The sequence below is a fragment of the Lissotriton vulgaris genome, chromosome 3_1, assembly GCF_964263255.1.
Source record: "Lissotriton vulgaris chromosome 3_1, aLisVul1.2, whole genome shotgun sequence".
NCBI lineage: Eukaryota > Metazoa > Chordata > Amphibia > Caudata > Salamandridae > Lissotriton > Lissotriton vulgaris.
Window position 1 is genome coordinate 1,062,673,706 of NC_141689.1, and position 26,511 is coordinate 1,062,700,216.

The window sequence follows — 26,511 nt, forward strand, 5'->3', positions numbered from 1 at the left end:
TGGGGCGCCATGCCTGATACCCTTTCAATTGTTGGGGGGGACTGGAATGATGTCATGGACCTGGGCAGTGACAGGTGGCGTAGTGGGGTGATCGATGGGGGAGGGGGGGGGGTGGGGCTGTACCCACCGCCAAACTATATGCTCTGGCTACAGGCCTGGATTGGACGGATGCCTGGAAGTACCGATATGGTTCACATAAGGAATACACATATTTCTCAGCGGTACACGACTCATTTTCCAGACTAGACTACATATTTGTTCCAAGGGGGCTGGCCCATAGAATCCTATTGGTGGCTATTCTGCCAAGAGCCTTGTCTGATCACTCCCCAGTAGCCCTCACATTTAGCGTAGGCCCGGCCAGACAGCCGTTTCGTTGGCGCATGTCTGGGTGGCACCTGATGCAGGACGACTACAGGGAGCACATGATCAAAGAATTGGATCATTACCTGATATCCAATGTGGGCTACGTAGATTCCCCAACTACCCTTTGGGAGGCCTTAAAACCCACTCTGCTGGGTGCAGACATTTCCTGCTGCGCGGCGGCCCGCAAGGAGCGGCGGAGAGATTTAGTGTAGCGCGAGGCAGCCCTGGAGGGATTAGAGCATAGGAGTCGGGGGTGGGTGGTGGACCCGCCAGACGACAGTTAGTCCTTGCCCAGCAACAGTACACCACGGTTCTAATGGAGGAGGCGCGACAGGCTTGGCTGGCCACTCGTAGTCGGGTATACCAGTGGGGGGACAAATCATGCAAGCTGCTACACCGCCTGTGTCAGGGCACTCTTAATGCCCAACCGCTGCCCCAAATCATAGGTCCTGGGGGGTGCCTATACTCGAACCCCCAGCAATTGCAGAGAGCTTCGCTGCATATTACAAGGAGCTCTACGTGCCCCAGGAGTGCTTGCCGGCTGATATGATCCAGCGATTCATTGATGACCTTCCCCCCCCCGTGCGGTCTCGGACGACGTGTGGAATTTGCTAGACAAGCCTCTGTCTTACGATAAAATAGGCACGGCCCCGGGTGAGCTGAATCCCGGTAAGGCACCGGGTCCCAACGGCTTCCCCAGCGAATTTTTTCTGCGGTTCTATGTGCAGCTGGGTCCGCTCTTCATATACCGGGGGATCGGCCACATCAGACGTGCTCTCCTATTGCCAGGCAGCACATCTGGTGGTATGGGGACAGGGCGACCCGGCCTACGCGGTTGAGCGATTCCTCATGGGCTCGGCGTCTGTCCATACGCTGCTGTACTCGGCAGCACTTAGGAGGTGCCTTCCCTCTGCCCCACAGGTGGTATTCTACATCTGGAGGCACAGATGTTTTTATCCATTTTTAGCAGCAGCACAACTGGAGGGGAGGGATGGGGGGATGTTAGCGTTCCTTGTAAAAGTCGGCAGATGTTATTTTTGCTTCGCTAATGTTTGCAGTAGTCTCTGTTGTTCGGAGCTATGAATTATATGTGCGTTCAGACAAATAAAATTTGTTTAAAAAAAAAAAAAATCACAGTGCTCGTGGCATTTCGCAGTGCATAAATACATTATTGAATTTGAATATTCGCTGCTTCGGGGGACCAGCGGACTGCTCACTTGGTATTTTAATAAAGAGGAAGAGTCATTAAACAATGCATTGGTGCACACATCTATAACTGCTCCTCCGCCTGTGTCAGGAAAATACCTCAAGGAGTCAGATGCATGACTTGTGCTTGCTCTGTCTGTTGTGCCCCAGTGACGCGGGCCCGTTGTTAGCATTTTTTAGACTGTTATCACAAGTGATGGGCCCTGATTCGTTGACAAAGGAGGTTCGACTTGATAAAGGTTGTATGTTTACTCACTTGTAATTTAAGGTAATCTCAAAGTGTGTATACTGATTACTGCCTTCAATTGTGTTTTCCGATTAGTTTGTCCTAAACAGAGAGAGCAGTGTTTAGCGGACCATTGAAGTTGAAAATAGGTAGCCGTAATTTGAAGGCTATATCAAGGTATATATAGGAATTGGTGCTTTCACATGCGTTTTTTGAATAGTAGGTCCTAAATAAATAGAACCGTGTTTAGCGGACCATCCAATTTAAACATGGGTGGGAACCCATTGGTGATAATGTTATGTAATGTCTTAATGGAGCTGTGCCTAGGGAAGTTAGGTCATCCATTTTCTCTCTGCCAAGGAACGAAGAGAGAGGAGGTGTAGCCTCAGTGTCACATTCAATCATGAACATGAATGGTAAATGTAGTCATTTATGTACCACTTCATTAGGGTTAGACTTCGAGGACTACCCAGTTTATCTCATCAATGGTATGTTTGGTGTTGAAGAAGTGGGTACTCATTTTGGTTGTTGCTTTCTTGCACTTAATGTTGCTTTTGTGTTCAAAAATTCGCTGTTTAATCTTGCGACCGGTCATGCTTATATATTTAAGGTTGCAGGGACAAGTGGTCATATAGATCACATGAGTGGTGTTGCAATTAGTGTGATGTCGTAAAGTCCATTCTAGATCCGGTGTAAGTTGTAGAATCTTGGGTATTTTAGTTAGCTTACACAAAGAGCAAGATCCCCAGGGATTGTGACCAGTTGTAGGCACCAAATTCCAGGCACTTGTAATTGTTTCCATTATTGATTTTTCTGGGGTTGGCCTCATGTGCACAAATATATGTTTGATATTCTTGGTCCTTCTATTGGCGAAACTGAGTTTGGGCCATTTCAAGGCGCCTGAAGTAAGGATTTGCCAGTTTTTAATCATGATTTTAATCGCTGTGTTCGATGCTATCCGGTAGGTTGTCACACAGGTGAGAACATCTTCAGCTATTTCTTTTGTAATGGTCTCAAGAAGGCTATCCCTGGGTTGATTTCTCGCTCTTTTCTGGCATTTTTGTATTGTCCTTTGTCGATAGTCTCTGGCCTCCAGTATTTGGCATAGGTCCTTAGCTTGTGTTTTGTAGTCTTCTAGTTTGCTACAATTATGCCCGATGCGTAGAAATTGACTGTATGGTAGATTGTCCCTCCAAGGGTGTGGGTGAAAGCTCTTGTATGAGAGCAGACTGTTCTTTGATGTTGATTTATAGAACGTCTATGTGTTGATGATGTTGTTCTCTATGTAGAGTGTTATGTCCAGAAAGTCCAATTTGTGATTGTCTGCTGTGTATGTAAATTTCAGGAATTCGTCCCTGGTGTTGATGCATTCATGGAAATCCGGAAGGCTGTCTGGGTTGCCCTTCCAGATCATGATCACATAGTCTATGTATTGCTTCCAGAAGAGTATTTTAGCTCTGTATGGATTGGTGTAATTGAGAATGCACTCATAGTTACTCACATACAGCCCTGCTACACTGGGGGCGAATGTGCTGCCCATTGAAGATCCCCAGGACATTGTAAATACAGTGTTCCACTGTGTTCAAAGAAGTTTTCAGTGAGGGCCAGCCGGCAACACTCTAATACAAAATGTCTTGGTGTTTTCGGCTCATACTGTTGTGGTAAATAGTAAATAGTTTTACCTAATCATTTTTCCGTATAATTATCATTACAAGACAGCTCATAAAAATGAGAGGCAGAGTCCGTGGTATCTGAGTCTTACGGGTTTTAATGGAAATAAACCTCGAGGTTGGAGATCATGTTCCGTCACCACTGGGGTTCGGGAAGGGACAGTCAACGTTTTATTAACATTACACATTATATATAGTAAAGTAACATGATTGAATCCAATACAGTAGGCGTAACAGGTGGAAAAGAGCGAGATAAGAACACATGTGCGTAACAGGAGGCGTGAAAGAAGGCGTGTAATAGGCATACACGGAGGCGTGCACTGTACATGTCAGAGAAACGTCACAAGAATCGTCACATGTGGGTGGGTGCGTAGAGACAGTTGCAGAATCAGCAGAAAGTGCGGATGCGCGCGCAGCTAGCATGACGTGACATAGTCGTGTAACTGGGGAGAACTTTAACACTAGTAGAGGAGACAGAAGTCTGGGATGTCAGAACAACCTGGACCTATAACATATCTGGTATCTTATGTTTGGAGGATGTATTATCTGGAGTAAAAGGTCTCTCGGGCAGAGGCTATTCTATACTGAATGCTAGTGCGTGCATATGTGTCTACGTGCAGGGGCCATGGGCCTACTATGGCAACGGGAACTGTAAATTACTTGCATGGAGACAGGAAGACTTGCTCTTTGCTCTGCAGCCGGGGAGATGTTTACCTAAATCACTAGACAGGAATGTATTTTCGAGGAGGCTGGACAGATAACTTGAAGGCAAAATACTGTTTTGGCAGGCATGCCAGGTTGAGCCAGGCACCGCTTCGCTTGGCAGGAAGTAAGGCAGAGGTCAGGGATACGTGACCATGCTGCAGCTTTCAGAGGCAGGAGGCAGAAAGGGCTCGGAGACAGAAATCAGGGCCTAGCTCGGCAGAGCCAGGAAAAACGTAAAATTGTACTATGTAAAGACGTTGGCATGGTAAGGTTAGGAACTGAATTATCGATCCATTCATGGTGGATCTGAATGAGGACATGTTAACGTTGGACGCAAATGTATTTGCGTCTTCATATTCGGTCATGGAGGGAAATTACATGTACTTGAAGCACGTACATGGAGCCGTTGGGGTACACGTTAGGGGACACACTTGACCATAAAAATTTCAATTACCTCATTCCCTCCTTGTCCCCTACGGACCCTTCAGGATATGTCAATCTTCATGAGTCCATCTATCTGTTCATATAACATCATTTGCTCATCTTTTTTCGTTCGGGATTTGGAACGTGGACTTGGATGGGGAATACATGATGTGGCACACAGGCCACAAATCGCTGGCCCACATTGTAGACATAAGCAACAACTGAATACTATGAGTAGGGCTATTCCAAGGAAGGATAGGACTTTCCATCCCCAGGCTGATAACACGCTCCAGAGCCAACCGGACCAGGTCCAGGTGCCTGGGTTTTGGTGTATCTGACTTGCAATCTTGTGGAGCGGAGTTATGGCTCTATATACTGACGGTGCGTTATTTGGAATGAAAACACAACAACTGGATCCGATGACTCTACAAGCCCCGCCCCTATCTGCCAGGATGACGTCAAGGACGAGACGATTTTGAAGAACGACGAGTCTCATAGCAGATTGCTCGTCTGTTAAGTTACCTAGGGCAAAAGTAGTTTCATTTACTACTGCTTCAAGGGTTCTGGTCAAGTGACGTATCAGTTTACTATTAGAGACAGTGCCTAAATAGGGAAAGAATCCTTTATTGAAATCTGTGTATTGTTCCCATGTCGTTTCAGTGTAATCGACAATCGGGAGATCTCTCTTGGGTCTAACATGAATGAGATGAGAATTTCTATGGTAATCAGGTGGGGCTAGAAAAACAGGCGGCAGTAGGAATGCAATGTAACAAGTACCATCCCAGTCTGGAGGCAAACTTATATAAGCTGTATGGCCACAAATGAAATAGGAATGTCGGGAAGCTTTGAATGTAGACTTGCCCTTATCACTGAATTCAATAACTGTATTACAATCGCTGTGTCCTAGATGTACTGAACCAGTCTTTCTAACGCATAGATCACCCTTCACTGGTAGAACTGATATTGAGGGTGAGTTCGGACTAGTTTCTGACTGAACATTCAAAATCATGAGGTTAAGTGTAAAATTACCTAATCCATACACTTTGTTTTCTAGATCGGTACCTGTCATTCGGGGAAGACCCTCCTTGTCAGGGAAACATGCCTTATGCATAACTGTATTCAGGTCTCCCCATATCCAATTACCTTGGGAAACTTGGGACTTACTGTCTAACGAGGACGTTAATGTAAACCATGCACCACATGAACCATTATGTGTAAACGGGTAAGGAAAAAGAGGCAAGGCTCCCATCATTTTCTGGTAGGGAGGGAGTCGGCCACATACCCAGCAATTGGTGGCATTGCTGGTCTGGTGAGAATGATGTAACATACGGATGAATGAATTGTTGCGCAGCGCAAGTCGGTAGGACAACTCGTGAGGGGGCAGATCACTAAATGTGTGGTCTGCAGTGTCATTAAAAGAAGAGTGTGCGTGTGAGGCAATTGGAAAGAACATATGCAATAATATACTTATGCCAATAATCGCAAGACTCAGAAAAAACATAATCAATAATGTAACAATACAGTAGCTTCGGAGAGATTTACAATATTTCTGTTTCTTGATCTCCTGTCTATCTCTCTCTCTATTGGGGTCTAACTTGTACATGTCAGGAACCTGTCTAACCGCTTCACCTAGGAGAGGACTTAAACAATTAAACTGTCTGACTTACTAGACCTCAACTTTAATCTATACTCCTGAGACGGAGTTTTCTCTACCAGGGGGAGTTTAGTATCAGTCTCTGGGATGCGAGAGTCCTGGGAATCAGTTTTTGGCGGAAGTCCATGGAATTTTTTCACGTGGCTCGAGTGGAGCCAGCCTTTACGGCCCTCTAATTTGACTGCAGTCCTTGTAGTTAACAAAACAAGCTTCGGCTCCTTCCAGCGGGGCTCCAGCGGACTCTTCCGATCAAAATTTCGGACGTAAACATGGTCACCAGGGATGATCTTGTGTGGCTTCACCTCGGTGTTGTCTGGAAAGGCTGCAGCGACCTGTGAACGACATGATTGTAGTGCAGACATCAAGGAAGCAAGGTAATCTGTCAGCATATTACTGTCAACATCGGTCAATTTACGGGGCAGAGGCGTCCCCCACATATTCGGTGGCCGTCCAAAAACCACCTCATACGGCGATAGCCCTGTCCTAGAATGGGCTACCATTCGCATGTAGAAGAGAGCAACTGGAAGGGCTACTATCCAGTCTACCCCTTTTTCTGCACAGACCTTGGCAAGACGTGTTTTCAGAGTCTGATTGTGTCTCTCTACTAATCCAGCTGCTTCGGGATGCCGAACACAGTGGAACTTCCATTGATAACCTAACAAAAGGGAAACCTGTTTCATGAGCTCGGACGAGAATGGCTGAATACACGACACGAGGCAAACCAAACCTCGGGAAGAATTCATGAACCAACTGCTTGGCAGTGGTCGGAGCAGTGTAATCTGGGACTGGATATGCTTCTGTCCATCGGGAAAGTGCACATACAACTACGAGGACATACTTGAATCCTCGACAACGGTCCATCTGGATATAATCCATCTGGAGGACTTCAAAAGGGTGATCAGGAGGATGAAATCCACCTTGCTCTACGGGAATGCCTTTATCTGGGTTGAACTGACAACAGATCATGCAAGTACGCACTTTCTGTTTTGCTGCTGCTCGTAAATGCTTATTGAACCAAAGGTTTTGAATACTGTCTAACATGGCTTTCTCTCCTAAATGTGCAGGACTATGTGCTGAACCATTGAGTCGGGGAGAAACCATGTGGCTTTTCCCTTCGTCATCCATCCCTGTTCTGTCTGGATCCCTCCTAGTTCTGTCCATTTCTTGATTTCGTCTGGAGTAGCATGTGTCTGTATGTCAATTACATCTGGGGCGGGATCCCTAACTGTCATGAAATGTGTTGGAACTACTGTCTTTGTCATATCAGTATGAGTCTGTGCTGTATGTTTGGCTGTTCGATCTGCCAGGTCGTTACCCTGGGAAATAGTGTCTGTGACTTTCGTATGTGCTTTACACTTCATGATGGCTATTGCTGTAGGCAAATGTATTGCTTCTAACAGAGCTTGAATGAGGAGACCATGCTGGATCTTGGCCCTGTGTGAAGTTAAGAAACCTCTCTCTTGCCAAAGGACTCCGAAGTCGTGTACAACTCCGAATGCATAACGGGAATCTGTGTATATGTTAACTTTCTTGTTCTTGGCTCGAATACAGGCTTGGGTCAGAGCAATGAGCTCTGCTGCTTGGGCAGACAGGGTGTCAATACGATGTGTTTCTATGACTTCAGTTTCAGTGGTCACTGCATACGCGGCCACTAACTCTCCTGTACTTGTTCTCATACATGAACCATCCACATAAAGTGTCAGGTCCGGATCTGGTAATGCGATATCTGCCAAGTCTTGTCTGGGCTTTGTCATAGTGTTAATGACTTCCACACAGTCATGTGCCATAGGGTCTGTTGTACTTAACGGCAAAAGTGTAGCAGGATTCAGTGTATTGCAGCGTCTGATGTCCGTGTGGCTGGAATAATGTCAACTCATAACCTGTCAGTGGTCTCTGGGCTCTACCGCAAGTATCGTGGAGCTGCCCCTTTACCAATCTCTGCTGCTCGATCGCATTGGTCAGCGGAACTCGGTACTGAAATCTCGGACGACCAATGGAAGCACTGCTGCACATTGACTTCCCGCATCTCTGCCAGCTGTAAATTGAAAATCATACATTATAAATTCCTACAGAGGATATACTACACACCGGTCCGAAAATACAGATTCGGACTGGCCGATAGCGACCGCTGTGAACGATGTCAAGCCGAACATGCTGACTTCCTCCACTTGGCATGGTCCTGCCCCCAGATTGCTGACTACTGGCGACAGGTCATCGAGGCCGTTGCGGAAATGGCGGATGAGGAGATTCCTACGGACCCTCTGGTGGTCATCCTTGGGTATACCAAGCACTTATCTAAGGGCTGCAGAAAATTCGCCGACATAGCATTACTCTTGGCCAAGCGACGGGTTGCTTGCCGTTGGAGCAGGGGCAGAGCGCCCAAGTTCAAAGATTGGCTAACTGACTTGACATATTGCCAAGACCAACACACCACCTTTTCTGAACTGGTACCTCTCTCATGTAGACCTAGGAACATTTGGGATCCACTGGTACACTTGCTTAAACGCTCAAATGATGATGCACAGTCAGGCGATGAGCCTGCCACCTCCCAACCACAATGACATATTTTCTACACTTTGATCCGTGGCCTTGTAGGGAGCGTGCTGCCCTCCTCCACTTGACAGGCCTCTCTGCCTCTACTGTCTCCTCGAAGAGCAAATGGCCCCTGCCTAAGCAGTGCTACCCTCTCACACCTTTTTGGGCCTATGCTCCCTCCCTGCCGTATAGACGAAGGGTCCCCCCCTTGTAGGGAGTAGTATCCCTCATACTCCGCAGATTCTGGCACTGACACCCCACGAACTGCAATTATACTAGAGATTGAGCCAGAGATAGTCACCTCCCCACACGACGCCACCTGATAGGGCCATCACGCTACACCATTGCCATACATTATCATCACACAGTCATGCACTACCTCTTCGTTGTAACCTCGTTGGGATGTTCTTTGGTTCTTGTTTTACATACTACAAAACAGCAGTGAGACTCTTCTCTCGCTCAAAAAAACCTGTTCGACTGCTGCTCATCCTTACTTGGCCTGCTTCACTGGACACTGCTGTGACGCTACATGCCTATGTAATGTGCCGCCGGGCCCCCGGGATGCCGGCTACCAGGCTGTGTATTGTTAATCCTCTATTGCTGCCGGCCTCCGGGTTGTGGGCGACCCAAGCTGTGTATCCTACTGCATCTTTATCAATAAAGCTGATTTGAACACCAAAAAAAAAAAAAAAAACTCATAACCTGTCAGTCGTGCTATAGTCAAGTGCTGAGTCTGTGTACGGTTTAAAAGAACTTCCACGGAATGTGGAACCTGTACTGTCAATTGGTATCCTAATACAATGGAATCACTTTGTCTGATTGCTAGAGCTGTTGCTGCTACTGATTTCAAGCACGCAGGCAGAGCCTGGGCTACTGGATCTAATGTACTGGAAAAATAAGCACATGGTTTGTGTGAACCTGCTTGATCTTGGGTGAGTACTGACAATGCAGTACCTTCGCGTTCTGTGACAAAAAGTGTAAAAGGCTTGCTGTAACATGGTGTCGCTAAAACTGGTGCTTGACATAGGGCTTTCTTCAAGTCGTCAAAAGCTTGTGTATGTTCCTGAGTCCAAGGGAGGACAGTCGATGACGCTGCCTCCTGGGTTGTCAACTGTATAAGGGGCTTGGCTAGATATGCGTACTGAGGGATCCATTGTCTGCAGTAAGAGGTGAGGCCTATAAAGGCCCGTACTTCTTTTTGTGTCTTGGGTTGTGGCATATGTACAATTAACTGGATGCGATCAGGTGTAAGCTGTCTCCCCCTCTTGGACAGCAAGTGACCAAGGTACACAACTTGCTGAACACAGAATTGCAGCTTCGAAGGAGACACTTTGTGTCCCTTGTTGGCCAGAAAATATAGGACTGTCAGAGATGCTTGTTCACAGTCTTGTTCACTGCGGGCGGTGATCAATAGATCATCGACATACTGAAGTAGGGCAGTGTTAGCAGGCATGTGGATACTGTCAAGTTGTCTTTTCAATGCTTGGCTATAGATACTCGGACTTTCCGTGAACCCTTGAGGTGCACGTGCAAATTTAAAGCTTCGGCCATTTAAACTGAATCCGAAAAGGTACTGGCTTTCCGGATCAATGGGAACACTAAAGAAAGCATTCTTGAGATCAATTACAGTAAAGAACACCGCTTCAGAATCCATAGCTGTCAACAGGGATGAAATATCTGGGACCACTGGAAACTGAGGTATGATACATTTGTTAAGCTCTCTAAGGTCAATCACTAGACGATATACAGGAGGTGCATTTGGATCAGTACGTTTAAGAATCGGAATGATTGGAGAATTACAAATATTGGAGTCAGTTTCTACAACTACTCCTTGAGCAATAAGCTCGTCAATGATTTTCAATAAGGCTGCTACAGCCTCAGGTGGCAATTTGTATTGTCGGATTCTGGGCAGAACAACACCTTGCTTGAGCGTGACACGATATGGTGTGATATGCATACAACCTACATCAGTGGGGCCTTGTGCCCATAAATGCTGTGGTACATTCTGTAATCGGGAATCAAAATCTCTCAACACATAGTGACCCTTAAAGTCACGCAAAAACAATCTCACTCCTTCCGGAGAACAACATATTACAGCTCCTAGAGCTTTCAGCGTTTTAATACCAAGCAGGTTTTCTGGACATGACTTCGTAAGCAATAAGTCTGTAGTACGTGACAATGGACCAACTGCAAGGGGAACTGGTTTCGATACTTCATTAACAATAGGTTTTCCTGAAAATCCAAGGGAAACATTCTGTGAGCCTGAGAGGGGTGCCCCTGGAACCTCGTCATGACTAATGGTAGTTCTGCTTGCCCCTGTGTCAATCAAAAATTTTCTGTCTTTTCCTAATACCTGACTATGTACATAAGGACCGTCTTGATCTACAGGAATCTCGATGAGAGGCAAACCTACTTCCCTCTCTAGGCTGTTTCATGAATACTGTTGGTAATCTGGATACTCTGACTGTGCATACTGGTACATCTGTTGTGTAACGTGTTGTGTTGCGGCAATGGGCTGGGGCTGTGGTACCGCAACGGTCTTTTGCTGAACATGTTGTGGAGCAGGTTGCGGATTCTGTTGAATATTCTGTTGAACATATTCTGGCCTAGGCTGACGTGGTCTTTCTTTCGTTTTACCTGTAGCAATATTGTGCTTCAGAACGGCACAATCACTAATAAAATGACCTGGCTGTTTGCAATAATTGCAATTTCCTTTAACAGGACCTGTAGGACGACTAGTCTGGGTGTTCTGCATGTTACCCCTCTTCTGACCATCTGCTGGAACAGACTGGGCAACTAATACTTTCATTTTAGTGTCTTTCATGCGTCTCTGTTCATGATCGTGTTCCTCTCTGATTCTATTCTGATGGTACTGTAACATTTGTAACATTTGGGAAGGCGTATTAGCTTGCCATGTACTTTCGACTTTCAATACTCTGTTCTTAACCTGGGGTAAGGAATTCTCAACTAATTTGGTTACAAAAAGATGTGGAAACGACTCGCTACTTGCTTTCAGGCCGCTATTAATAATAAAACATTTCTCGAATCTGGAATAAAAATCACTAGTGTCTTCGTCTGGTTTCTGTTTGCAGGCTGAAATTGCATCCCAATCTTCCTTTTTAACTGTCAATAATCTAGGCAAAACCTGTACCAACAATCCTGGTAATGCTTTAGTTTTGTCCTCAAGTCCTAAACCTGGGGTACGTCCTTTTTCTTCATCTTCTAATTCGGTCCAATTAATCTTTTTATCTCCCACCTCCCAATCCTTTTCTTTCAGTTTCTCGTAAATCCCTGCTGGCAACAATACTTTTAACATTTTAAGAATATCTGAATATGTGTAATCACCCATCAGTAACATGTCTTTTAATTCACGGTGGAACCCTGCAGGGTCTTTATCGTGACAAGGTACAATTTTCTTCATTTCCAATAATTCCATTTTAGTCAAAGGAGTGTATACAAACACACGTTCAAGCGTATCATCTGGCTTCCTGATTGGATGTACTTCTCGTAAGGGATTCTGTCTGTCTAAGTGATATGGCTGTCTTACTGGGGGTGGAACGGAAACAAGACGTGGAGTCAGGAACGTACTATATTTGTGACGTTGTTCTAAAATGATATCAATTAAATCGGTACCTAGGCCTCTCCATCTTCTCAGGAGTAAGTCTTGCAATAAATTATACAATGGACCTGGATCAGACTGTTGGTTTTCATACTGGATAATGAGATGTTGGGTCATGTATATACCAGCCAATCGCTGTTCTTCTGGAGTAAGACTTAAAAACGTTTGCACCACTAGATCATCTTTATATATTCTGTCATCCTCGGCCCATTGGACTGCTGACCAGGCTAGTTCCTGATCACGTAAGGTAGTGAGTTCATGATAACCTATTCTTTCTTTCAGGATTTTATCAGTAACTTGGAATATATGTTCGAGAGAACATTGCTCTGGTATCGGGGAAAGGTATCGTTTCTTGCTTTCTAGACGAATGGGTCGGTCGAAAGGACTACTTAAAGGATACTGTTTAGGAGGTTTCGTTCTACCTACATACGCTATCATGTCATGAGTCGCTATTGGGTTCTCTGGCTCTTCCTCCTCGGAGGAATCTTTATCGTCTGACTCTACTGCCCTATCGGCATTCTGTCGGGTATGTATGGCTACTATTTCTTTACGGATTTTCCTAGACATGCTATCTATGCAATTCTGCCTTTCATGCTTACAATCTGCAATATTCTGACTCCATTTAGTTAATACATCCATCTCTTCTTGTACAAAGCCTGGTCGATCTCGTTCTCTTATTAAACAATTAATCAAGAAACGTAAGATTAACCCTTGCGTCTCAGTTTTCTGATATGCCATGGCTTCACGAACACATTCAGAACCTTCTCCAGTCTGAATAAAATGATATATTCTGTCTAGATGGTCTAACATTCCTGGTAGTGTAATCAAATAATCTGCAGCACGTCTTACACGCAACAAGGCTAACATCATGGCCCCTTGCTTGCCTGGTACGGGATCATATCTACAATCTGTAAGATATTCTTTAAGCTTTTCTGCAGGGGAAGCTTTCGGGGTACGCTGTAATGCCAATTCTCTCATTGTCAAACGGTGTGGTTGTGGCGGGGTTCGGTAACCTCCTACGGCACCTCCCGAAGCGGAAGCTTGAGCATGACTTGACGTCATTGCGGGTGGCAAAGACACATTTAACGGGGACGACTGAGTCGTATCTGGACCAAAAGGGTTAAGAGGACCAGAAGTAGGGGGACCAGTGGCAGCAGCAGAAGGGGAAGTGACAACAGGTGCGGGAAGTACGTGACGTGGAGGGGTCATGGCTCGATCAGCAGGAATATGTTGTGGCAGATTATTATTAGCAGGATGTACGGGTACATTGGTATATGCAGGAGCTACATCATCTAAATAGGAAGAAAGGAAAATATCTGCTGCGGTCTTATGGCGACGTACTTTAGTCGGAACCAATGGTGGTGGCAAGTTACTGGGTACTTCCGGGATCGCCTTAGGCAGGCCCTCGGCAAGAACTGGATACATGCCTGTAATAAGTGCATTTCTTTGACGGTCTAATTGTTCTGATCTGACCTGCTCTCCTTCTTCTAGTAACTCTTTTTCTTTGGCTTTTTCGGATTCTTCTCTACTTCTATCTGCTTTTCTGAGTGCTTTTTCTATTCTTCTATGCGATTCTTTACGCCACAATTCTATGGCATCTTTCTGAGATTGTCTGGCTTTCTTTTTCCATAACGCTTCTTCTACTCTCATGATGCACTCAGCATCCCATGTCCCTGAGACAGGCCATCTAAACTTCTCTTCAAGATTCTTAGTATAGTCCACCCACAGATCTAAATACAACACAGCGTCTAAGCCGTGTTTGTGGTACATAAAATACCCTGGAGTGTCCCTAGGCGGGACAGGAACTGCTTCTTCGAGTATCCCTTTCCTAGTTCCTATCTGACGTAACTTTGAAAATAACGGCATTTCTGCTTTGACACAATGAACACAGTGATGAAAAGCAAACAGTCATTCATACCACGACATGAAACACATTAAAACACTTTGAATAGATACTGTCTAGTACATAGAACACAATGCTTAGAATCACAAGAAATAATACTTGAAGGCTTGAATCACTGAATCACTGAATTACTAGATGCACTGCTAAACAGTACCGACCGGTCCCATAAAGAGACACGTCATACCGCGCTAACCTAAGTGAACACGTACGGACCAGGACTGTGTACCCAGACCTGTCTTGACCGGACACAAACTAATGCACCCGTCTAGATGCGTCCCTAGCAACGGTACTCCCCGGGAGCAATACTTGAACTTGAACTCGAAGTCTGAGGCCTCTTCAGACTGGACTGGACATCTACTGCTACGTCTGGTTACTACGCATGCGTCTCGGCGCTTCGGAACAGGTGGGCCTCTGGATACCTCGGACACTGCTACTCTCGGCTGGGCTCTGGTCGGGATCCTCCGCACTCCTCACCGCCTCGTCTGGATGTCGACCGCAGTCTCCGTCACCTCCGTAGGGCTGAGGGAGATACAGGAAAACCTGCAGATGCGCATAGGTGTCCGTCACGGCTGTGGCAGGGGGCAAGGCCTGCGACGCATCTCCGGCGCGTGGGGTGGGGGAGGAGTCCCTATTCGGGCACCAAATTATGTGGTAAATAGTTTTACCTAATCATTTTTCCGTATAATTATCATTACAAGACAGCTCATAAAAATGAGAGGCAGAGTCCGTGGTATCTGAGTCTTACGGGTTTTAATGGAAATAAACCTCGAGGTTGGAGATCATGTTCCGTCACCACTGGGGTTCGGGAAGGGACAGTCAACGTTTTATTAACATTACACATTATATATAGTAAAGTAACATAATTGAATCCAATACAGTAGGCGTAACAGGTGGAAAAGAGCGAGATAAGAACACATGTGCGTAACAGGAGGCGTGAAAGAAGGCGTGTAATAGGCGTACACGGAGGCGTGCACTGTACATGTCAGAGAAACGTCACAAGAATCGTCACATGTGGGTGGGTGCGTAGAGACAGTTGCAGAATCAGCAGAAAGTGCGGATGCGCGCGCAGCTAGCATGACGTGACATAGTCGTGTAACTGGGGAGAACTTTAACACTAGTAGAGGAGACAGAAGTCTGGGATGTCAGAACGACCTGGACCTATAACATATCTGGTATCTTACGTTTGGAGGATGTATTATCTGTAGTAAAAGGTCTCTCGGGCAGAGGCTATTCTATACTGAATGCTAGTGCGTGCATATGTGTCTACGTGCAGGGGCCATGGGCCTACTATGGCAACGGGAACTGTAAATTACTTGCATGGAGACAGGAAGACTTGCTCTTTGCTCTGCAGCCGGGGAGATGTTTACCTAAATCACTAGACAGGAATGTATTTTCGAGGAGGCTGGACAGATAACTTGAAGGCAAAATACTGTTTTGGCAGGCAGGCCAGGTTGAGCCAGGCACTGCTTCGCTTGGCAGGAAGTAAGGCAGAGGTCAGGGATACGTGACCATGCTGCAGCTTTCAGAGGCAGGAGGCAGAAAGGGCTCGGAGACAGAAATCAGGGCCTAGCTCGGCAGAGCCAGGAAAAACGTAAAAGTGTACCATGTAAAGACGTTGGCATGGTAAGGTTAGGAACTGAATTATCGATCCATTCATGGTGCATCTGAATGAGGACATGTTAACGTTGGACGCAAATGTATTTGCGTCTTCATATTCGGTCATGGAGGGAAATTACATGTACTTGAAGCACGTACATGGAGCCGTTGGGGTACACGTTAGGGGACACACTTGACCATAAAAATTTCAATTACCTCACTGTTGAGAATAGCATGTCCTCAATAGTCTCAAGGGTCTTCTGTTGTGGTAGGCTAGTATATAAACTCTCCACGTCAAGTCCTACTAAGCACACAGTGTCCTCCTGGAATGTCAGTCCTCTTAGTTGGTTGAGCAAGTCCCATGGCATTACAGTCAAAGCCCGAAGCTACCAGTAAGCTCTCCCAACTTCTCAAGGGTGCCACTGCCTCATCCCTCCAGTCAGATCTTAGTCACATTTGACTAAGTAGCACTGCCAACTCTGGGAGCTGTAGACATAGACTCGCAGGAGCTATAGAATAGCTCCCTGAGAGGCAGGAAAATGTAGGCTTCTATTAATGATTCTTTCTGGTCAGAAAGAAGACCAGTGGATGGATACCGATCTAAGGCATTCAGAAAGCAACAAATTCCTGAAGAAACAATCCTTCTGGCTGGACACCCTCTAGCACGTTCTCCTGTTGCTGCAGTAAGTTGAGTTTCTTACCACCCTTGATTGCTTCCTTTCGTAGCCAGTGCATTCAGAACATAGACATTATCTGAAAGGGTGGAATAAGGCCATCAATGTAAAGCACTTCCATTCGGACTAAAGTCTGCTTCTTTAATGTTTAGAAAGAGCATTGCTACTGTGACAGTCATCAGGCGTTTCCATGCTAAGGCAGCCGCCGTCCAAGGCTCAACCTGCTTCAACTGGCAATGAACTCATGCAAATATTTCCATCAGGATGTACACATAGTTATCTGATAGAGACTTCTAGCCACAGATTCCTTACTTTAGAATAATCCCCAGGTGTCAGACTGGATCCGGAAACTGAGCAGCACCCTGTAATCCTGTGGGAAGCATCATCCGTGCCGAAAGTGACATGCGTGGTGCATATATATGTGCCACCCCAGCACACTAATGTCAATTCTTTCCTTCTGCACCAGTCAGCGCAGATCAGGAGAGAGCTACTCCCAGGCACTTTTTGACTGATCTTTTTTCGACCCTTTTGTCAAATATTTTTTGCGAATTTGTCCTCTGGGTAGGGAGGATGTCCACCAAGAAGGCAGAGTTTAAGACTTGCAGCACCAGATGTCGGTGACGGACCCACATTTGGATTGCCTGTGGTGTTTGGAACTCTATCACAACACCAAGACATGCTGTGCCATGCACCCCTAAGGCACTGAGAGAGCAGTCCCTCAAGCGCCTTGCCACACAACATTGACTGATCCTGCGACATTCCAGATCTTGGTCTCGAGGAAGGTCCAGAGATCATTCTCTGAGTTCCCAGGGATCGTTGTCACACTCCAAGTTGTCCGGGAAGCATCTTGTGTACCTCAAGAACAAATAAGTTGTCAAAGAGGTCTTTCACTTTGCCGTGCAGGTCTTCGGACTAGTCGCAGGGCAGTTGACCCTCTAGGTCTACCTCTGTGATGGAGCCTGGGCCATCTCTGCGGCTCACTGAGTTTCCAGAGCTACTCCCGCCCACCTAAGGGAATTTTATGAGGCAATGCACCTACTTGTTTGGTGACTCCACCCCTCTGGAGCACACACAGGCACCATCGGTCTGGTGGGGGCTCCTTCTGGCCTTCCACCAACGGGTTTGCCCTTTAAGATGCTCAGGCCACAGGGATCCAGTGACTAATCCAGAGTGGCGCCGGTCGAGCTACCTCGAGCTTCCCTGGCACCTGCTCCATTGCCAATGCCCCCAACACCCAGCGGTTGCTCCGCCCCATCATAATTCCCAACTCCAATACAGACCTGGTTGGATGTTGTCCGAGGCAGGCTCTGACAGGGGGGAGACAACCCCATATCGAGCCAGCGCCTTATTCCTATGACAAAGTCTGGATTGGTTGATGATTGGGAGGGGTCTACGGACCCTTGTGGTTAAAAGGCCTTAAAAGATCCAGAGGACAGCTAATATGAAGATTTTATGGATGCCAGTGGGCTGGACACCTCCCCAGACACTGGCCTGATCTCTTCCCATACCGTGGCTATGGAGGAGGGTACCTTATTCGCAATGGTGTTGCTGAGGACGGCTGATTTCCCGGACCTTATGCTACCCCCAGTGGCAGTCAAGACAATTGTCTTGACAAAGGTACTTCAGCTGGGACTGCACCCCCACACACTGCCCTCCAAGTACCATTACTCCCATTTAATGAAGCTGTGAGGAAATACCTAATTTTGAATGGTCACCCAGAGATTTTTCGACTGAGGCTGCTGTTTTTTTGACTCTGAGTGCATAGAGCCCTGCTAACCAGAATGCCAGTGCCCTGACCCCAAATAGGTATATAGAATTTACTATACCCAATTGGAAAAGGCTAACTTGTGTATAAGTCACTTATCTGGCAGACCTACTAAGTCCTTAAGGCAGGGTGCAACATACCTCACAGGCAGGGCATATACTTTACATGTTCTGAGAGTAAAGCTTGCAAAACTGCTGTTTCACTCTGGAAAGATGTGGTCGCCCAATTGGTGAGTGCAGGGTTACATGCTAACCCCTCAGCTTTACTAACTACTGAATGGTTCAACCAAAGTGAGCATTCCAAGTTATTAAAAAAACTCATTACACTAAGCCAGACTTTTATCTCAAACCAAAATACGTGTTGCAGAGGGCAGCTTTAGCAAAGCTGCCATTTTATTGCGTTTAAAACTTCTGTTCCTTCCTGTGTACACATGGAGCCTGACCACGTGACCGCTTTCTGCCTTTCTAAAGAGACCTGCTAACAACTCTCAGGAAAGAGAACTATAAAGTATCGAAGCCCAGGAGGTGTCAGCTCCCTCCTGCAGTAAGCCACTTAGATGTTAGACCCAAAAGGTAGGCTTCAAAGATGAGCCTTTGAGGAGCAGATGTGGGACACCAGGGGTGAGGGCTGCCCCATTGTTGAGGTAGACAGGCTAGCATGGGTTGCAGAGAGTGGATCATCTCCACCCACCCACTCTTCAATCATCCGCACAAGCCCCAGCTTGAACCAATTCCAGACAAATAAGGCTTGCCTTGCATACAACCAAACTGGCCAAGGCATACTGGCTTCAGCTTGCAAAAGCTACACAAGCTGTAGAGCAACTCAAGTCATGTAACAAAAATGAGGCCCCCTCTAAATGTAGGCTTATGCTGGTGGGCTGAGGTTGTCCGTAGCCTCTAGTAATGGTGGCGAGCATCTTCATAGCTGGAGCTTTCTAGGCCAGAAGTATCTCCTCCCTGTGATCTAATAAAGAGTCCTACCGTCTCCCAGTGACTGTCTGAGCGAGGCACGTGCCTGGGCTGCTTGAAATGGAAAGCAATACATCTGGTGGTTGCAAGTAACTGCTAGTTCCTAAAAAGCCTTCTGCAGTCTTTAACGGCGGATTACCGATGAGCCCCCGCTTTACTGATGCAATTAAAGTGTTACTTCGCTGGGAACCGGTCTTATTGGGGGATTTTGGGCTAAGTGAGGCGGGTAATCGGTTGGGCCTGTGCTTGCAAACTCAGCTCTGAAACAGCCCATGTGCAGGAGAGAGGTGTCGGCAGATGAAAGATCGTTTTCTGAATGTGCTTTCTAACAATAACAACTGTAAATTATTTTGTATTTTTGCAGAGAATATTCATACAATTGTAGATCCAGGCTGGAGAGAGTCTAGTTCAAATTTTACAGCCGCTCTGTCTGTGAAGGGAGCTTCGAAGAGCTTTCCTGGAGGTAACTTTTAAGCAGAGATTAACATCCATCAACAGGATTTGCAGAAGAATGCACGTGTGTGTGCATGATGGCAAAGGAAGCTATGAGAAATGCCATGCTGGCATTTTTGTTCTTCAAATCATATCATACATTATGGCCTGTTTCTGTTGGGAAATGTCTAATTATTGCTTGCGAAATCCAAAAATGTTATTTTGTAAACAGTGGTCTAGCGCCGATTGAATTGCATCCAGGAAAATAACAGCATGCTGAAATAAAACATTTTGAGAATGAGACCTTGTTACAGTCCCTAACCACCAAGTCGTCTATGAAAGCGTCATATCATTGGCAGTCAAAATCTTTCCTTTTTCAAGCTTTGAGACTTGAGCCCAGATTTATTTACAATCAGCCAGTGCTTAATTTGCCGGGGCCCTCGTCAGGAGGCCACTTCACCCACTTCCCCTTCCAGCGCCACCAATCACAGAACCAACACAACTGCTAAACATCACACCCAACAAGTGTAATAGTTCAGACTATTTGAAGCCCCCAAAACTATAAGAATGGCTTGGGCGGCAAGTATCAGTCAATTTTAATGTATATTGATTTAATATAACCAACTGTTGCTATGTCCATCCATAATTTGGACTAATAGCGCCACCATGTGGCAGACTGTCGTAAGTGCTGGTGTTGACCCTTAAGTGCCAGTGCCAGCACCAGAAAACACTGGCTCAAATTGAGCATTGCAATGCAGTGCTGCACAAATCGTCAAAAGTCACTCAGAGCCAGCATTGCATGTCACATGCTGATGCTGTCCCTCTGCCGTGCTCAAACTAAAAAAGCTATTTAAGCAGAGCCTTCTGTGAGACATGTACTTGAGGTAAACCCTTCAGCGCAAGTCAGTCCAAGGAGAACCGCGAAAGGGTAAGCTACGCAAGATGTGTAAATTAAGTGCACTAAAACGTTTTAAACATAGAAATATCACACACTATTCGGCTTGTCCCTTGTTTGCGTGTAGCTTCCTTCGGCATTAGGATCGCAGACAATGCTGCTTAATACTATTTTAAATTCCAACTCTCCTTTTTTTTCAAATAATTCTCTGCTTCCTTTCCATACTGTGCATGCCTCTGCTCCCTGAGTACAACCTACTCTTAATTCCATGCATGTTTGCCTTAATCCTTACTATTGCGTTTCTGCAAATTGCCCCCACCTTATTTCAAAGATCACGACCTCTCCTTTCAGAGTCATACCCTGCACCCTAACAATACCTAATCTTTTATAGCTCATCTCCTAATACTGCCAACCTGTGCATGAAATGTCCATATCCCTCTCTTCCTCTAAATCTAAACCCATCACACAGAAACTGGAGTAAACGCATGGAATGGTACCATAACACTCAGCAGTCAGTCTTTTTGTAGTTCAACCAGGCTGTTAATTCCCTTTTACTGCTTATCTTATATTCACATAAGACAAAACTGCTAAGGGTAATATTCATCACCTACTATACCAATTCAAAGCAGTAGGTCACCCACCACCAGCGGTACAGGCACTGAATAACTGAAGAGATCTGCCATATGCCGCTGGCAAACCGGGGACTCTAATGTAGTTTAATGCTGTAGGTCCCAGCTAGCATCATACTAAGGCCACTTCTTGGTATCTCACAATGGCAATCAGATTTGGGATGATATTATCAAAGGACATCCCAGCAGAACTCTCCACCACTTCTTCCTTTAAACTATGCCTGCTCAGGACCATAAGCTGTAAACATAATATCTCAGAATGAACAACCCGGTACCGTAACCAGCTAAGTGGACTATTTACATAAGAAATGCTAAGTAAGGACCTGCAGAGCTGCTTAAAGCTGCCAGTTTACTGTAACCCATAAACTGTCTGCCTGTCAGACTTCTTCATCCATCACACTGCTAAGCGCTGTGTCCCATAGCACCATAACTGCACCTCAGTGGTCCTCACACACATCATAGAAGCACTTCCTATTTAGGTTCAAAACAAACACAACACACTTCCAACTAAACACCCTTCACAGTGTAGCGTGCTACCCATGTAGGTAAGCGCTTCTGTGCACCACATAGGTTTAGTAAGCACTATATAAATGTAGCAATTCAATAGATCTGGCTTTGCATGAAACCTGACTCTTTTTGCACTTTTTTCCTCCCCATGCAGCCCATTTGAATAAACTACAGCAGCGCTGTCACTTCGTGGTGCAAAATAATTTTGCACACAAAAGTTGATTAGTGCAACTGTATGCGCCTTGGATTGGTATCAGTGCTCACGTAAAATAACGTATTATGTGCATCCTTTTCACTTGAAATTTCAAAGAATAGCAAGAAAAGAACAAAACGGTGCTGGCCAAGTATTAACTTCTAGCCCTTAAAGTTGGAAAAAAATGACTTGTCAGACTGGATTTTGCAACTGAAAAGCACAGGAGGCTGCCATTAGGCAGGCTCACGAGGAGCACATTGCAATATAAAATTAAACTGCAAATATGGAGGAGACCTTTGGAAGAAATACTGTTCGACCTAAATTCCCACCTTCCAGGATAGTTGCTTTGCTACACACCCAAATGTTTCACCATAGTGAGAGCATTTGAATAAGTACTGCAAAACGAGTGTACAAGACTCCAGAGAACAGGGTACACTGAGGCACTAAGTGTAGTATTGGGTAACTTGAGCTCCACCCATTTTCATACTTTGCACACTCTTGCACAAGTCTCCTGACACACCCACTGTCTCTTACTTCCTGCTTCAAATACCAATGGGGACCGACCTCATTGAAGTAATGACGCCATAGAAAGAGCAGGTACGTTAAGTACTTCTGTAACAAGTTCTCATCTGAGATAAAAGATTGCCTCAGCATTAACATTCTATAACTATCAGAATATTCAAGCAGGGAACGTGTTTGGAGGAGTAAACTCAAGGAGGTTGAGGGATAGGAGAAAATGGTAGAGTTGTGAAGGGATAACAGGTGAATAAAGCAATATGAGGTAAGTTTACAACACATTTCCTATCGATCGACGAGCCATGGAAAGCAAAACGAGTGGATCATATTATACAAGAGTCCATTTACCTTCTATGAGAAGTTCTAAATCTCTTGGGAGGCTGGTTACCTTCTTTATCAGAACGAACCATAGGAGATCCTTCTTTTACACCACATTAGTTCTCAATTATTATTATATATATTTTTAATTTGTTTATTGCGGTTTCAGAAACAAAAAGAACCAAATACAGCAGGTCAAGAAATAAAACGAAAACCTTGGCAATTCACAAGCTTCAGATAGCACAGTTATGAGAGTGTTTACATCTGTTAGAGTTAGCAGTGTCATAGAAATGAATACATCTTGTTACATAGCAGTAGATCGGTAGTCTAATGAGATCTTGTTCAGACAAATGGAAGAGAACCACTCCGTATAGGCAGACTAACTGCAAAAAATCAAATCCCCCCCTCTTTGACCATTTTCCATTGTGTCAGCGTCGTGGAGCAAACTGTCCGGGTAAGGAAGTTCCTCCGTATGCGTCTCGCCTAACATAATGGACCTGTCATTGCTGTCGTAGCAAGCGTTCTCATCCGTCACTTCTTAGCTAACTTGCCCGTCTCCCTCCTCTGTATACCCTACGTCTAGAGCATTTGACAATGACGTACCCTCTAATATTGAGGCCCAAAAGTTCTTAGGTCTATTCTTTGGAGGCATCAGATCACTGTATAATGCAGTTTGTGTACAACAATATGTTAATTCCCTCTTCCATAAAGTAAAAGATAGAGGGGGCCCTCTCATCCAGGTTCTAGCGATGCACCATTTAGCTATAAGAAACGCCATGTCTACTAATCTCCTCTGGGCAGGGCGTAGGGGTTTGGAATATCCCAATAGGTGCTAGTAGGGGTTCCGGGGCCAGTGTTAGAGACATTACTCTGTTGATTTCCCCATAAATCGCCTGCCAAAAAGGAGAGACCGCAGGGCAAGACCAGGCTACGTGTAGGAAATCCGCCACTGGGGCTCTGCAGCGTTCGCATTCCGATGAGTTACGCAGGCGGTACCTGTACAGCCTCTCCGGGGTGTAATAGGTCCTGTTCAAGAATTTAAAGTGTATGAGTCTGTGGCGCCCATTAACGGAGATCTTTCTAGTGCTGGAGCAGCAGTACTGCCACAGGTCCTCATTCAGCTCAACACCTAAATCACGTTGCAAGGCTAATCTCGGCTTTGTGTATTCAGTGTATTTCTCGGTTTGTGCTATCCGGTAAAGCTTGTCGTGCGTTTCATAGGGGATTTTGCTGTCACTACGCAATCAAATGCAGCAACCGTCACCGGTTCCTCCATGTCATCGCCCAGGAGCCCCCGCATGGCATGTCGTACCCTGTAGAACTGGAAGCGGGATATCAAAGTGGGGTTTCCCTCAGAAGAACTAACATCGTCCCAGGTTCGCACGTGTACCGCCCGCAAATAGGTCGCCCATAGTATGCAGTCCGAGTTGCTGAAGGGCCAGAATTACCCCTCTCTCCCGGCATGGCGCCAGCCAATGGCACCACCCAATCTCTGCCCTGGGGGAGTACAATAAGGTGCATGCCTGAATCTCCAGCATGTGATGCCAAGCGTGAGCCAACGAGTTTAGGGAGTCTATTATGCCCGTGCGGCGATCTCGGGACCATGTCAGCAGAGCCGATAAAGGAGTCGGGTCCGCACAATCTTTTCAATACAGAGGTAGGGAGCGTCACTCGGGCCGTGTATCCAGGAAAAAGCATGAGCACTCTGTGCGGCCCGATAATAGAGTTCCAAGTCTGGAGCGTTCAGGCCTCCCGCTGCATAAGGTCGTACTAGCACGTTACAGGCAACCCTAGGTTGCTTACCAGCCCAGGCGAGATGTACCAATAGGGATTGAAGCCTACGGAAAAAGTGGGAAGATAGGGTCATCGGTATATTAGAGAACAAGTAGAGGAAGCGCGGGAGGATAACCATTTTCATCAGGGAAATGCGACCCAGAAGCGATAGCCGGAGAGAAATCCACCTCTCTATGTCGTCCTCAATTTAGATATGGCGCGCCCATAGTTTTCGCTGAGGACGATCTCGGAATCCGTATGGAGGCGTATTCCAAGATATCCGACCACCTCAGTAGTCCACTGGAGTGGATACTCCGGTTCAAAATGTATTGTGGAGGGTGTCAAAGGGAACATAATGGACTTAGTCCAGTTAACCTGGATGCCGGAGAGCGATCCAAAGAGAACCACCTCCCGTAGGACCGTAGAGAGATGTGTGGTGGGGTCCCTGACATAGAGGAGAGTATCATCCGCGTAAGTGGAGACAATAAGATTATATACCGGGAAGCGGATCCCCCGATGACTATGATACTCCCGAAGAGCGCACGCCAGAGGTTCCACAGCCAATGCATAAAGTATAGGGGAGAGGGGGCATCCCTGTCTTGTGCCTCTGCTGATAACTATGGGTTCCGAGATCAGCGGGCCAATGTGAATGCGTGCCGTTGGTAAAGAATACAATACCGTTAGAAGTTGTAAGAATAGCTGCCCCACCCCCATCCTGCTAAGTACCTGATGTAGAAACGCCCATTCCATGGAATCGAACGCCTTCTCCATGTCCAGAAAGACTGCAACAGAAGACACCTCTGGGCGTGTATGCTGGAATGCCGCGAAGACAGTTCTAATGTTGTATGTGAGATTGCGCATAAGGACAAATCCGGATTGCTCCGGGGCCACCAGGGTTGTGACCAAGGGTTGGAGGCGGTTAGCGAGGAGCATGTTTGTGTCGACATTCAGGAGAGAAATTGGACGGTACGTGGCGCAATCACTCTGGTCATTGCCCGGTTTGAGAATCGGTACGATAATTGCCTCTCTCATAGAGGGAGGCATGGAACCTGAATTGGCCATATCTTCAAATAGAGTAAGTAAGTGTGGTATCAGAAGTTCAGAGAAAGCCTTAAAAAAGGCCACTGTAAGACCATCACTACCCGGCGCGCCTCCACTCTTCATGGACGACAGCGCCAGAACCACTTCGTCTCTCTCAAATGGGCGAGCGAGGAATTTCCGGTGAAGGTCTGAAAGGCACGGGAGCGCGATATGTGCCAGGTAGTCCACAATACGCTCTTCAGGAGCAGGGCCCCTTGACGCGTACAGTCTTGCGTAGTACTCACGAAACCGCACCGCAATAGATTCATTAGGGAGAGGAACATCCGAGTCCTCTGAGCGTAGTAACGGTATCGAGGAGCTATCTCTACCGTGTTTAGCTAGCAGGGCCAGTACATAACCCGGACACTCACCTTCACAGTAGCTCCGGGCTGTGGCATATTTCCCGAGATGTTTGATTTCCACAAAACCGCCTCGTCATTATATTCTCGCAGGACCCTTGCTATTTCCTGATCAATTGAATCTTCTCCAGTCAGCTCCCTCAAAGCTTCCAACTCCTTAAGTTTGCTTTCCAACAACTCAAGTCGGCCCCTGATCGCCTTCAGAACCCCAGCGTGCTTGGAGATAGTGACCCCCCTGGTATATAGTTTAAATGCCTCCCAAACCGATTGAAACACATTAACGGAGCCCACATTTGTTTCGAAGAAGATCTCCAATGCCGACTGCAGTTCCTCTTTAAAAATAGGACCCAACAGCGATTGTGGGGGGAAGCGCCAGGCAAAAGGGGGAATTCTTCGGTCGGGCATGGAGCAAGCAATCAGAATTGGCGAATGGTCCGAGTAGGTTTGGGGCAAGACGTCACATGCACTTACGTTCTGAAGGGCTCGAAGTCACAAACCAGTA